At 39.2% G+C, this 15,042-nt stretch overlaps 1 protein-coding gene across 1 annotated transcript in view; it reads right to left on the bottom strand.

Annotated features, from left to right (window-relative positions):
- LOC145394752 (cytochrome P450 2L1-like) overlaps positions 1 to 15,042 on the bottom strand; it is a 122,522-nt gene that overhangs the window by 54,077 nt on the left and 53,403 nt on the right. The gene's annotated exons all lie outside the window — the stretch shown is intronic.

The following is a 15,042-nucleotide window of genomic DNA, read 5'->3' as shown; positions in this document are numbered from 1 at the left end:
TTTTCTCTTTCAGTAATTCCAGTTCCTCTTGTGTTAGGCATCTTTTTATCCATACATTTTTGAACTCCTCTTTTTCCATAAGAATCTTTGCATTTTTTAGTATCTCTTCCACAGTGTTTACACTCTGGAAAGTCACCTTTAGAGGTCTTGTCTAGCTTTTCTCGTATTTCCCTAACCTTTTGTGTTCCTCTATGTCTTTACTACAGATTTCCTCTGATACTTCTTTCAGTAAGCTCATTACATTTGCCATCTCCATTTTGTCTCTTGTCATCGTGTTTTTTACTTCTTCCTCTTCTATACCAGTGATTACTATAGATTTGTTTATATCTACTGAATCTCTGACTAACTTTGGATTGTTTTGGATTATTCTTTTCACTTCCTTTTTAATGATTTTTTCCTCCACCCTTGTTTCTAAGTCTTTCTTTACTTTCACCATTTCAGCATACGTGGTTTCTACATCATTTTTGTAGCTTTGCACAGCTTCATTCACCTGTGTTATCTTTTCCTCAATATCACTGCTCTGGTCCATAAGACTGCTTACTTGCCTAATTGTCTCTATGTCATTTTTAAACTCTTCCATAACACTCTCGTGATTGACTACTGTACTTGCCATTTCACTCACTTTCTTCCTAAGCATACTCAATTCCACTGTTAGTTCACTGATGGTTGTGTCTTTCTTATTGGCCTCCCTTCCTAGTTTTTCTATTTCTTCCTTTTGCAAGTGCATTTGCTTCTTTATTATTTAATCAATTTCATTTTTGAAAGCCATTTCTAGTTTGTGTACACGTTCAACCAGTCTATTGTGAGTCTCCACTTCAACCAGTTCTTGGTAGAAATCATCATTTTGCTTTTTACTTTTATCCCTTTTCTTTTCCAAATTTGTTTTACTAAAGTATGTATCCATTTTGCAATACTAAAAGAACAGAGTATGTACACTTTCCCCGTGTTGCTGAAGTCTAAACAAACCTCAGCTGACTCAGCGCATTTTTTCCTCTTGGTTCTTTTTTCTGTTTGAACAAGTCTTGTTTAAACTTTTTTTTTTCCTTTTAATAATGAAAAATCATTTAGTCTAACCTGGTACAGAGCTTGACTCATTCAAAGATACTAATTTATGTAATGCCACTGGCCGTGTTGGTTTGGTATGGAGTGCCGATGTCGGACGTCTGCCTCGGTTGATTCCCTGTGTGTGTGTGTGTGTGTGTGTGTGTGTGTGTGTGTGTGTGTTCTTACTTAAATGTTCTTACCTAATGGAATCTTTACAGGACTGAGTCAAGCTCATACTGTCCCGCATCTTAAACCATTTTTTTGTACATATCCCCCATCGACGTATGGGTACGTTGCAACATTTTGTCACAGCTAGTCCCGTCGATGTACTGGTATGCTATGCAATTGCAAGGTTCATAATCTGCACAATTTTCAATTTTCGCACGTGATTTTTCGTACATATACACGGGACACCTTCCTCTATTCCTCTTCAAGATGCCGGGCAGGGACAATGCCTTACACCGCATAACCTCTCCCCCTCCCCCGCATGCCATTGTCTTGGCAATTCACCTGTTACCAGTGACCTCACCAATAAAGACATTCAGGGCCAAAGTGATTCCCCAATCGATGACAATGTGGAGGACAAACTTTACATAACATTAGAGGAAGAAACAGTCAGAAATGATGATCAGGTAATGTCGCCAAAAAAGGTCAGGTATGTTGATGAGTTAGTGAGTGAAACAATGCTTATAATGCCTATAATACTGTTTGAAAACCAAAATATTCTCGTACTACATATAAATTCGTACCAAATAAATAAATACCGTTTATGAGTGGTGTGGAATAGTTACGGTACCCTCCCATAGAACTCGTTTTCTTTGGAGCCAGCCTGATAGAAAACCCAGTCAGGTAAGGAGGTACTGCTACCTGTATCGAGTATTTTAAACCCTAGTTGAGCGATTTCTCTATTAATTTTCGAGGTTTTAGCCAAAAAAAAAAAAAATCCAAAATAGCTCGGGATTGGGGGATGTCGGAGGTGCGAAATAGCTCGGGACGTGACGGGTTAATTATGAATTATTTTGGCACACACTATTTCATTCAGTAGTTCACTCCACTGATGAATTGCCCAATTTGGAAAACTAAATTTCCTTATGTCTTTATCGCCTCTCTTTTTATGTTTTTGCAGTGCCCTCTTGTTGATGCATCCCCTAGGTTGTGTAATCATTTATGTCTATTTTCTCCTTCCCTGATATGCATTTATAGCATAAGCATGTCTCCTCTTTTCCTTCTCTCCTGTAGTGAAGGTGGATTCAGTTTTCCTAGTCTTTCTTCGTGGCTTAGATCCCTTAAGCTTGGTACCTATCTCGTAGCAGCCATTGAATTTTTTCAATCTTATCTATGTGTTTTTTGAGATGAGGACTCCAGACTACTGACACATACTCCAGGGATGGTCTGATGAATGATGTTATTATCTTTCTTAGCACATCTTCATTTATGTATGTAAATGCTGTTCTCATATATGCAAGCAGGGTATAAATGTTCCATACTTTCTCACTGATGTGGTCAGCCAGAGATAATCTGTTATTGAAAATCACACCTAGATCCTTCTGTTTTTCTGATGTGTGTAGGGTTATATTTCCTAACTTATAATCCCAATCAGGTCATTTTCCACTTCTACCAAACTTGATTACATGACACTCGTCCACATTGAATTCCATTTGGCATTTATTGCTCCATTCATGAAGTTTATTTAATTCTTCTTGTAGCTCTTTATAAGAGTTTGTGTTAGTAATACTCCTTTGTATTATTGCATCATCAGCAAACATATTTAGATAGCCTTCATTTCCAGTGTTACTGTCTATATCATTTATATACACTAAAAACATAATTGGTGCCAGCACTGAGCCCTGTGGAACTCTGCTAGTCACTTGCCTCCATGATGCGGATTTCCCCTTAGTAGTGGTCTCATTTTTTTTTTTTTTTTTTTTTCAGAAAATCTTGTATCCAACAATACAGTTTGCCTCGGATTCCTCCTTGATGGTACAGTTTCCATGAAAGTCTTTGATGCGGTACTCTGTCAAATGCTTTCTTGAAATCTAAATATATACTGTCCACCCATCCTTCTCTGTTCTGTAATGTTTCTGTTTGTCATAATAGCTCAACAAATTAGAAACGCATAATTTTCCTTTCCTGAAACCAAACTGTCTTTCTGTTATGATATTATGTTCTTCTAGATGACTTACCCAAACATTTCTTATCAGCATTTCTAATACCTTGCTTACAACACTTGTTAGTGATACTGATCGGTAGTTGAGTGCATTTTGTCTATTCCCCTTCTTGAAAAGGGAACAATGTTTGCTTTCTTCCAAATATCAGGTAGTTTACCTTGTCCCAAGGATTTCTTGAAAATTAAAGATAATGATTTACTTAACTTCTTTGCACATTCATGTAGCACCCAACATGACATTTCATCAGGACCATGTGCTATTGCCTTGTCTAATTTACTTAACTCCTCCTGTATTTCTTTTTCTGATAATTGTATATCTGGTAGTATGTGTGGGCATGCAAGTTCCATATAATCCCTCTCAGAATTATTTTCTTCTGTATAAACTAATTGGAAATTCCTATTTAGTGCTTCACAAATATTCTACTCTTTTGTGTAGGTGATCCCATCATCTGTAATGGATTGTATTTTATCTTTTATTTGGTTTTGCTTCGGATGTTGCTGTAAAATAGCTTCGGTTCATCACTACTTTTTTTTACGAAGTCCTCCTCAAACTGTTTTTGGGCTTCCCTCCTTATTCTTGCATAATCGTTTCTTGCATGTTTATAGTTGTTATATGCCCTTTCACTATTGTGTCTTCTGTATCTTTTCCACAACAAATCTCTTTTTTCTTTTGATTTTTTACATTCCGTATTAAACCATTTCTTTATTCTCTTTTCTGCTTCTTTGTGCTGTGGGATGTACTTCTGCACTCCTATGTCATAAAATTCACAGAATATTCTGTATATGACATATAAATCTTGTCCTCAAAGCTCTTTTTCCCAATCTATTTCTAAGAAGTATTTCTTTATGTCATGATAGTTGCCCTTTTTGTAGTTAAGGCTCTTTTTGTAACTTTCATTACTATTAACTATGCCATATGCAATCCTGAAGTTGTAATTTAATACTGCATGATCACTTTTGCCGAATGGAGGGTGATATATTGTCAATATCATTTTCTTGCTTAGTAAATATAAGATCTAGTACTGATGCTGTCAAGTCCTCTTTTTCTGGTGCATTCTTTTACATGTTGTTAGGAAAAATTGCACAAGGTCCAGGAGCTTTTGGCCCCAACAACTTTCCTGGATTTTTATATCTAGAGTATTCCAATTTATATTTGTACTGATATCGCCAGTTAGTATAATTCTTTCAGATTTCTCCTCCATTCTATGTAGTAATACTCTTACTTTTATTTTTCTCTGTTAGGTCTTCATATTTGCCTTTTTCCCAATCGTTTGATCTGGGTGGCATGTATAAATTTGCGACAATGACTTTCCCTTCATGCGTACTAATCTCTATTGCGATCAGTTCTACCTGTGAGGGTACATCTAGTTCTATTTTATTGACTTGCAGATTTTTCTTTGTTAATATTATAATTCCTCCTCCTTTTTTTAAGTTCCTATTTCTTCTCCATATATTGTATTTCCCTAGGTTTAGTGTATCGTTTGTTATCCTTGGTGTTAATATTGTTTCAGTTAGGCAAACATTACGTGGTTCCTTTTCTTTAATATAATCATTCATCTCTAGGATTTTAGATACCATTCCATATACATTAGAGTACATCAACTTAATCATCTTGTTTACATACTTGTCATGACTTCGGTCTATCACCTTTCTCCTTTTATTCCCTCCTGTTTATGTACCACTTTCGAAACTACAATCCAATTACTTTGTAAAAAAAAAAATTGTTCTTCTCTTCCTCTGATCTTCCCTCATTCTTTGTTCTTGCCTCGTACCTCTTCTCTTTTAGTAATCCAAGTTCCTCTTGAGTTAGGCATCTTTTTTTCCATACACTTTTGAAGTCCTCTTTTTCCTTAAGTTTGTTTGCATTTTTCAGTATTTCCTCCACAGTGTTTACACTCTGGAAGGTTACTTTCAGAGGCCTTGTTTTATTTCTCCCATATTTCCCTATCCTCTTTTGTTCCTCTATGTCTTTGCTATAGATTTCCTCTGACACTTCCTTCAATATTTTCATTACATTTGCCATCTCCTTTTTGTCTCAAAATCTAGTTTTTTTTATTTTTTTATTTCTTCCTCCTCTATACCAGTGATTACTATAGATTTGTTGATGTCTGCTGAATCTTTGACCAATATTGGATTGTTTTGGATTATTTTCTTCACTTCCTTTTAAATGCTCTTTTCTTCAACTCTTGTTTCTAAATCTTTCTTTACTTTCACCAATTCAGCATGTGTGTGTGTGTGTGTGTGTGTGTGTGTGTGTGTTTGCTTACTAGTTTAACTAAATAAAATTGGTCACCACCAGTCTGTTCCTATATTCTTAATTTTGAATTATTAGGATTAGACCGTAAAACAGCAGAGTTCGTTTGTCGATTTTTTTGTTTCCATTGAGCTCCAGTTTCCTGATTTTCTTTATATTTTTCTTTAGTCACTTCATATCAGTTTGAGCTAGCACCATGGCTACTGCCCTGCTTATAATAACAGGAAGCCAAGGATATGCAGTTTCTTGATCCCCAGGAAATTAAATAGTATGTCCTACAGCGCAAGAGTAATGCCCATGAGGAGCCTAAAATTCAGAGCGAACATGAGCGTGAACAGCGGGAGCAACGAGAAAAACAGCGTGAACATGAGCGTGAACAGCATGAATATGAACGTGCCGAACGTGAAATCCGTGAGAAGCACGAAATTGATGTACCGAAATACAAGCTAAATCCCTGGCTTCAACATCACCACCCTAGCTCTCGTGCACATTTCTCCAGCACCTCTCTTGGCAACCCTGCATCTCAAGCTCCCTTCGTGCAAGGATGGTGAATGAATTGAACAGTTCATAGCCCGTTTTGAGGACATAGCACAGCTATACCAGCTGGATGGGTCAGCCAAATGACTCCAATTCCATACCCTGTTTAAGGGCCTAGCTCTCAATATTGTGCACAGAATATGAAGCAACATTTTTTTTTCTTCAATAACAAAACGGAGGAAGGAAAAACAAATGGAAAAATAAATCCATACACCAGATTACTGGTGTCCTCCATTCATAAAAAATCTACAACAGTTAAATTTGAACCACTGTAGGTTGAAGTTCTGTGAGGAAAGAACTCTTGGAAAGCGAGTTCCAAAGAGAAGCAATTAGAGGAATAAAAGAATTCTGGTAGGCGTAAGTTCTGCAATATGGCAGTGTCACAGTCCAGTCATGAGTGTTACCAGATGCCCGTGTAGTGCAAGGGAAGGCATGGAGAGGTGGCAGAATGGGTGCAACTTTGTCTGAGTATTTGCCATAAAAGTATCTGCAACATAATGCATGGGAGGCAACATTCTGTCTTACTTGTATGGGAGGTAGTTTATTTGTGAAACACCAAGAATTTCAATACTTTCAGAGATTGAAGTATTAGTAGTACTGAAGGTAATATAAGAATCTGGCAATATCTGTCTATTGGTAAATTGTATATATTTGATTTTACTGGCATTAAATGTGGCAAGGTTATTTTGTTCCCATTAAGTGATCTTAGATAAGTCTAGATTTATGGATATGGCTGTACTGAGTTGAGTCAGAGAAATTAAAAATTGAGAACTCGTGTTTAAGTGTGAATGAACTGTGTCTTGAGTCATCTGCATATGAATGGATGGGACTATGGGTGATGGATAAGAAATCACTGATTATGAATTAAGAATAGGGCTGGAGCTAGAACTGATCCTTGTGGCACGCTAACATTAACTGGGGGGAAATTGGAATATACATCATGTACTTTTATCTTTATGTTGCTTAGACATGAGGAAATCAGAGAAACTAATGACGTTAGTCCATAGAAAGGGAGTTTGGATCGCAGGGAACATTGTCATACTCTGTCAAAATATTTTGAAATATCAAGGGCTACTGCATGAGTTTCTCCAAGTTGATCAATTGGCTGAAGGATGGTATGAGTCAATAGACTGAGTATATCAATGGTGGATCTTTCGTGGCGAAAACCATACCATCTATCACTAAGTTGTTGGATTCAAGATGTTTAACTATATGCTTATTAATTACAACCTCAAATACTTTATAAAGAGATGACGTGAAAACTACTGGTTTGTAATCAAAGGGGTCAGAAGATATTTCTTTTCATCAGAACCGTGTGGATAATACCTTTTTTTTTTTTTTTTTGGAGAATTAGGTAATGAAGAGGGATGATGAAGACCGTACTCATCAAGGCATATGGTCTCACTGTAGACGACACCAAGAATCAGTTCCTGAGGGAGCATCTTCAATAAAAGGAGACTGCTCTCCAGTTCCTTGATTGCGCAACAGTGTACCTAAATGAGTGCATGGAGAAGGATAAAACTCCCAACACCAGAGAGTGGAAAACTGACTTTATGGTGCATATCCATTTATAAAAGTTGTGGTCTACAGAGCTCATTGCCCAGTTAAAAATCTGTCAGATAAAGGATGCCAACCAGAAGGTGAAGGATGACGCATTCTTTACCACATACGGGTACCTCACTCATAAAGAACAGCACCCTGGAACAAGAGAAATACTGCCAAGACTGGGAAGCCATCTTACAGCAAATCCCAGCTTCAAGGTCATTCCCAGAATAATGGTAATAGTTCAAATAAAATACAGAAAAAAGACAAAAGGCAGAATATCCAAAAACCTGACTGGAAGAAGTACAATAAGCACCCTAACTAGCAGCAGTACTCTAACCAACAGCATTACTAAGGTGACCACAAAACTAAGCCATGATATCAACCGTCAGGACAGGCACTTCAGCACCAGCCCAAGTATTTTGAGGGCATGAGGCAAATGCTGTCTTCATTCCCCAACAGTTGTATGGTGGTGTAGTCCCTAGCAACACAGATCCTCCCCCACAATTAACTATTCCCCCTCAGACTGTGAACCCTCCTCCACACGTGGCCAGCACTCCAACTCCTCAGATAGTGAGTACGACCTCTCAGGCATCTAGTCCTCAGGGCACCACGTTTGCTGCTTCGTTGTCCTGCAGCCTTATCAGTGGGAAGCTGCTACCTCCCCTGACCCTTCCACAGCTAACTTGTTCATCCAAGCTTTGTGGGAGGTGTTTCAGTATATGTCCTGACAGACAGTAGTTCCTTAGGTTGCTCCATCAGGCAGAGTTTATGGTAGTTTGGCATGAGGAGTACACAGGTAGATACATCTAAGTTAGATTCATTGATGGATCAGTGAAATTGTTTCCTGAGACATGTATCCAGGTAGCATCTCCTTTTTACACAGGTTGAACAGTAGCAGTTTTCACGCCAAAACCTATGTTTGACCTTATGATAGGAAACATTAGTGTCATCAAAAATGCTTGCGCCATAAACTTTGCTACTCGGACTTTGGCTGCTGCAGTAACATGAGCCCTGGCCAAGGTTCCAAACCGTGTCACCTCACTGACCATTGCAATGCTGCAGGATCTAATTCATAATCAAGATGTCCATGACCAATAGTACGACAGAACACTTGCCTTAACCCGCCCCGTCCCGACGACGTATGGGTACGTTGCAACAATTTGCATTTGCCAGTCCCGGCGACGTACCAGTACGTCGTGCAATTGCAAGGTACCTAATTTGCACAATTTTCAATTTTCGCACGTGATTTTTCGTATGTATACACGGGACACCTTCCTCTATTCCTGTACAAGATACCAAGCAGGGACAATGCCTTACACTGCATAACCTCCCCCCTCCCCCCCTCACGCCATTGTCTTGGCAAAGGACCTGTTACCAGTGACCTGGCTAGTAAAGTTATTCAGGGCCAGAGTGATTCCCCAATCTATGACAATGTGGAGGACAATGTTTACATAGCATTAGAAGAAACAGCCAGAAATAATGATCAGGTAGTGTGGCAAAAATAGGTCAGGTATGGTGATTAGTTAGTGAGTGAAACAATGCTTATAATGCCTTTATTACTGCTTGAAAACCAATATACTGTCATACTACATATACATTCGTACCAAGTAAATAAATAAATACCGTTTATGAGTGGATAAAATAGTTACCCTCCCATAGAACTCGTTTTCTTTGGTGCCAGCATGTTAGAAAACCCACTCAGGTAAGGAGGAACTCCTACCTGGATTGGGCACTTTAAACCTCAGGTGAGCGATTTATCTATGAATTTTCGATGTTTCTCACCAAAAGCGAAGGTTTTAGCAAAAAAAAAAAAAAAAATCGAAAATACCTCGGGACTGGGGGATGTCGGAGGTGCGGAAAACCTCGGGACGTGACGGGTTAATGTGCAAGAAACTGGAGAATAATGATTAAACGTTCATATGGAGATCGTTCTAGGTTCCTTCATAAACGAGGATGGCTGTACCATGAGTCACAAACACCCCAGGATGAGGTTCAGCTGCAGTTTGTTATTCCCATAAAATAATGCCAAGCAGTATTCAAACTGGGCCATTGTTTCACATGGGCCAAAAGAAGGACTTTGACCCCATCAGCTCTTCTAGGAGCTGCTAGCATGGGCCATCTGGCCTACTGCATTTCTCCTCTCTACTTATGTTCGTATGCTCACTCTTTTTCTGACCAAGAATGGGACACGAAATAAATAGGCTTGTGCATTCCTGTGATGTCTGCCAATGTACTGTTGGTCTGGGACGTGCCTGTTCTGTACTGTTGAAACATATGCTCTACTCTCTGAGCCATTTGAGAGAGTAGCAGTTGACATTGTTGGACCAATCACTCCTAGGGCTAGTGATGGATCAAAGTATATCCTCACTATCATTGATTTCAGCACACAATGACTTGAAGTCGTGGCCTCCAAGAATATAAAAGCCATAACTGTTGCAAGGGCAAGGGTTGAAGTGTTCTGCCATGTACGTATCCCCAAGGAAGTCGTAAGTGACAGGTGTTTGCAATTCTCTTTTGCAATGATGAATGAAGTATTTAGGTTGTGGTCTATCTGAGGCTTGAGAACCACGCTCTCACACCCCCTGTATATTGGGTTGTGTGGGAGGTTTAATGGACTCTCAAGATGTTAAAAGTGCATGGTGGCAGAACAGCCCAAAGAATGGTCATGGTTCATTGCCCCTCCTCATTTTACCTATCAAGAAGCCCTACAGCATTCTTTGAAGTTTCTCACCTTTTGAACTGTTGTATGGAAGGTTAATTCATGGGCCACTTCAGGTCCTTCATTAGTTATGGGATGATGAACAATCCAATCCCGAAGTCAAGACCACCTACACTTACCTCCTTAATTTGGCTGATTGCCTCCGGTTGACTTGAGAGTTAGCCAAGCAAGAAACTGATCAAGGCACATGAAGTTCAGAAAGCTTATTATGATATGAAAGCAAAGCTTCAGAAGTTCAGTCCAGGTGACAAAAACTTAGTGTTACTCTATACTGCCCACAACAAGTTGTTGACACAGGAGAAGCGTCCATATGATGTAGCAGAGTGTGTTTCAGCCCTCAACTACATACTTCAGATGGGGGGGTCTTTGTAAAAAGTTCCACATTAACATGTTGAAAGCCTATCATGAGTCAATCCCTGAGGAGACTGGTACCCTATACAAGTGGCTGATGACAGTCAACAGCCTCCTGAAGAAATTGGGGCAGCTGTGGTGACCACAGCTGATGACCAGGATGAGCCATTAAATGTTCATTGTTCCTGCAGCAGTTTAATCTCACTGTCAGGTATATCGAGGGCAGTTGCAATGTCGGTGCAGACCTGATGTCTCTCCTGTTGGCCAATGATTAACCCAGATAGGGAGCTGTACAGTAGTTTTATTGGACATGCCTCGTCCCAGATCTGTATACACATGTATACACCATAGGCTAAAGAGGAAGTTTAAGAACCTTGCAGATGCATTATGCGGCTGTTCGATTTACTTTGTGTGCTATTGCTAAGGCCAGTTTATCCATGTCATTGTTCACACCCACACTGGCTGTTATAATGTGACCTGCCCGAGTTTCCACAGGGTTTCTCCAGCTTTACCCATATTAGTTTGAGGCTAGAACTTTTCGTACACTCATAGTCATAGAGTTTAACCAGGGAACAACTGGCAGTTCATTCCAAGCAGTTTCTCAACCCAAGAACTAGCTTACATTTCCTGGTTAAAAGTCTACCCATAGGAATTTAACAGCGATCTCGCGTGCACGAAGCTCTGGCTGGCACTCAAATTTCTCAGCCAGCCTGTACCTTTTGTAGTATGTGCTGACTGCTAGGAAGAAGGTAACTGTAATTTAGTACAAATTGTAATTTTCACATTGACACTATTGATGCTCCTCCTTTGAATAATTCTTTGGGGGCAATGGGTGGGTGTAACAGTGCTGCTGCACTGAACTTCATCAAGTTCACCATTGGTGCTTAAGTACTCCCGCTAATGCTTTGTATTATACCATTTCACACGTAGATACAGTTACACAACAACTGTCACACTTGCACTGTTTATTACATACACCACACTCCATAACAGTTTGTTGTGTTAAAATACGAGTAGTGAACTTTAACTCAGTTTGATCTGAGTACAGGATTTTTCACCATCATCAAAGAGTTTTGCCCTGAAGCTTGAAGTCATTAATGTAAAAACGAGGTTTTACGCTCGTTGATGACAATGATTATCCCATGTAACATGATAGTACACTACAGTGTGAACTGTGTGTGAATGAGTTAGTATATATATATATATATATATATATATATATATATATATATATATATATTAGCTCCTGTTGAATTCTTCAGAGTAAAATTTCATTTTGATAGGGCGTAATGTCATAAAGTCGAGATATTGTATTATTATGGGAGTCTATGAATGCTAGTGGAAATACAAGAGAACGTAGCTCAGTATTAACCATCCCATGTTTACACTCCAATTGGAACAGATTTTTCAAACATTACCATTGTTTTAGGCATGATTGTCTATATGCACAGACTTTAGTGTATCACTGAGTGAAATTAGTATGTACATACCATTCGGCCCACCCCTGTAGCCAGCAGGAGAGGAAACTCCACCCTCTTCCCATGGTCATGGCTTGCAGCTAGCGAGAACAGAGTCAGTTAGAGACTGACAGCCCGAAGGATGGAAGTGTTCCCAGAGCAGTGCAATGAACTGTGATTAGCGAAGGCCATCCCTAGTGCCTGAAGTAGTAGATCACCTAGTTTCCTTGCAGTTCTGTGATGCTGTGTTTCTCCACCAAGTCAGAGACTGGCATCCATGAAGGATGGATATGCTTCCCAGAGCAGTGTAAGATATGATCACCGAAGAATACTCGAGGCATCTTGGTAGTTTCACAGCAAGTAGAATAGAATTTCCCCAGTCTTCTTGCAGTTCTGTGACTCCATATCTCTCCACCGGGTTGGAGATTGGCAGGCCTGAGGAACGGACATCGACAGAGCAATGCGACCCCTAGCAGCGATCCGCAGATCAGCCCAGTCTTCCTCAAAGGTCTGTCTCCATATCTCTCCATTTAAATGTATTTTCTTTCTGTTTTCTAGATTTAAGAATGTTAGGTAGCTTGATTACGTGAATGAGTAAATTTACTTGCTTCATTGTCTTTATAATGTAAGCATTCTTTGTTATAATTAATATATTCACTTCTTTTCTTTTGAACTTGATTGAATGTAAAATCGTGTTTTACTTTTCCACTTGTTCTTAACCCCTCTGTGGCCGAACGCCCGGAATTTTCCGTGCATGCCAGGCAGACGCCAGGGGTCATTTTTTGAAGTTTTGAAATCTGATTTTTTTTCTTGCCATATTGAAGAGAAAGTTCAGATTCACCCAACAGTGTAAATCTCAGGTTCCTAAACGCATTATATGGCTGGCAATGGAGCGTGGAAGTTGCTGCCGAAAGGCAACTAGGCAGGTGTTATTTTTTTTTTTACCTCCCCAAAAATGCGAATGGTGCTGAAATGTTGCGCATATATAAGATATGATGATACCGAATGATTTCAGTTCATAATAGGAAAGGCTGGAAAAAAAAGTTATGAATACTTTTTCACCTTTTTGATATATGTTTATGGTAGTTTCGAGTTATGTTATAGGTTATCGGTGAGCCCATACTTGAAAATGATAGCGAAAGGGTTGAATTTTCAGTCCTAAGTGAGAAAACTGCACGTCCTCCGAGGCTAGGCTCTGCCACGGGAGATGAAAGTGGAGGGTCAGATCGGATTAGCAATACGGAATTGAGTCGCAACTTCGAGCTCCCACCCCACGAGCATGGCTAAATATAGAATCGTAATGGAGTTTCAGAACTAAGAATAAGTTTAATTATTATGAATACAGAGACAAAGCAGAAATAAATACATTTACTGACATGGCAAAACGTATTTTTTCCATAATAACAAGTTCATCTTTATCATTTTACTTTCATCTTTATCATTTTACCTTGTTATTTTCGCAATATATATTGCTGTCTCATAAACAGGGTGGTTGTGTGTGTTTTGCGTGGGAGGAAAAAGAGTGTATTTTCTGTCTGGGTTGAGATAATGGGTGTAACTATGTGCTTTTAGGCATGACCACGAGCGAAAAAATCGTTCATCCACTCGTCACAACAGCAGGTGATGAACTGACATGATATGTGAGAGCTGAGAGGATGAAGTCAACGTCAGTCTCATGTCCCAGATTTTCGTTCACTTCCCGAAAGTTTTCAGTTTTGTACAAGTTGCACTGCATCTAACCACTGCATCCAAACCTGAGCAAATAGATAAAGATACCAAGACAATTTTTTTTTTTTTTTTTTTTTTTTTCACTTGTCTTTTTTGTTTGTGCCTGTATTACTTCATAATCGTAAACAGGTGGTTGTGTGTGTTTTGCAAGAGAGGACAAAGATATGTTCTGCCTGGGTCGAGATAATGGATGTAGTTGTGCTTGTTTAGGAATGACCAGGAGAAAAAAAATCGAAAATCCACTCATTACAGCAGCAGGCTCTGAATTGTTTGATGGGGTGTATGGGAGTGTAGTGTAGGTCAGTGTGAAGACGTTCAGAACGTTCGTTCACTTCCCAAAAATTTTTGCAGTTTTTTACAGGCCGCGCTCAAACGACACCTGCGACCATTTATCGGCTAAACGTAATTCGATGCTGGCGGCCACGGAGGGGTTAATTTACTTTCCTCCCAGTTTGCAGATACTTTCCTTGATATTAATTACGACTGGCTGGTAAGCCAGCTGTTTAATATATACTAATTCATAATAAAACCATTCACACAATCTAGGAGAGGAGAAAGCACTTTCTGGTTCCAGGGTAAATTATTATTTGTCCGGGGGCAGGTTCTTTCTCTAGAGGCCAACAGTATTTATTAATTCAGCATCAGTGAGTGATTATCTCTTGCTGAGTACTGTTTGAAGAAAAATTTATAAATTTCTCGTTTTCTGAGAATTGACGACATAAACCAGAATAAAGTAAAAACTCAAGACAATTTCATAAGCCAAAAAAAAAAAAAAAAAAACTTTTAAACCCCCCTTCTTTGACAGTTGCTCAAAAAGAAAAAGGATAAAAAAAAAAGAGGGTGAGAGAACTGAGTCTTGAGGGGAACTAGTGGATAGTTCTCTGAGATGGGAACTTTGATTTTGACTACTTGAGATTGTCTAACTGAGAGAAGTTGGTTAGCCACGTATTCTCCTGTCCTGAACGATTATCTGACATGATACTGGTCTTCCTCTTCTTACTGGCAGTTAACTACTCAAGTACCACAAGATAGAACATGAATAAATTAAACAATCAAGGTTTTAACATCAACATCACCATCGTCGTCGTCCAGACCTCTGTTACGGAGGAGGTGAGGTAGGGTCCAGAAAGCAAGAAAAACACTGGTAGAGGGTGAAACTAATCAGATTTCTATCCAGTTAAATGGGCTATGTTCTCATGCATCTACTATTCAAGCCCTAGGAATCCCGACTCCACCCCAC

This window comes from Coenobita brevimanus, chromosome 28 (genome assembly GCF_032717465.1).
Source record: "Coenobita brevimanus isolate Jiangsu-jjx chromosome 28, ASM3271746v2, whole genome shotgun sequence".
NCBI lineage: Eukaryota > Metazoa > Arthropoda > Malacostraca > Decapoda > Coenobitidae > Coenobita > Coenobita brevimanus.
Note: the sequence above shows the minus strand (reverse complement) of the source record. Positions and strands in the feature narration are given on the sequence as shown.